This window comes from Etheostoma spectabile, unplaced genomic scaffold, assembly GCF_008692095.1.
Source record: "Etheostoma spectabile isolate EspeVRDwgs_2016 unplaced genomic scaffold, UIUC_Espe_1.0 scaffold378, whole genome shotgun sequence".
In the NCBI taxonomy this organism is placed as follows: domain Eukaryota; kingdom Metazoa; phylum Chordata; class Actinopteri; order Perciformes; family Percidae; genus Etheostoma; species Etheostoma spectabile.
In genome coordinates, this window is record NW_022605595.1 from 168,476 (window position 1) to 168,808 (window position 333).

General features: G+C 49.2%; 1 protein-coding gene and 1 long non-coding RNA gene across 2 annotated transcripts in view; both read left to right on the top strand.

Annotated features, from left to right (window-relative positions):
* LOC116686444 (oocyte zinc finger protein XlCOF7.1-like) overlaps positions 1 to 333 on the top strand; it is a 588,898-nt gene that overhangs the window by 25,303 nt on the left and 563,262 nt on the right. The gene's annotated exons all lie outside the window — the stretch shown is intronic.
* Positions 1 to 333, top strand: part of LOC116686472 (uncharacterized) — a 6,658-nt gene that overhangs the window by 1,644 nt on the left and 4,681 nt on the right. The gene's annotated exons all lie outside the window — the stretch shown is intronic.

The following is a 333-nucleotide window of genomic DNA, read 5'->3' on the forward strand; positions in this document are numbered from 1 at the left end:
TTTTTACTATGGAACTAGCAGCTGTTTCTGCAACAACAATGTGCCCTGAGACGGAGGACATCCGCTAGCTTCATGGGAGATTAGAGAGGGACGTTGGTATCTGTGGTTTAGCTAGCAGCTAACATCCGCTAGCTTGGGGGGAGTAGAGAGGGATGCTGGATTCTGTGGTTTAGTTAGCGGCTAGTAAACACATTGGAGCCTGCAGGCCTCAGGTTTCAGTCTGTTGGACTTAACCTCACCAGTGACGCCGTTGTATCAAAAGCACAGCTTTCCAAATAGTCTGTCGCTAAAAACTGCTACAGACTCAAAATCCAGGGGCTGTCGGAGGGCTAG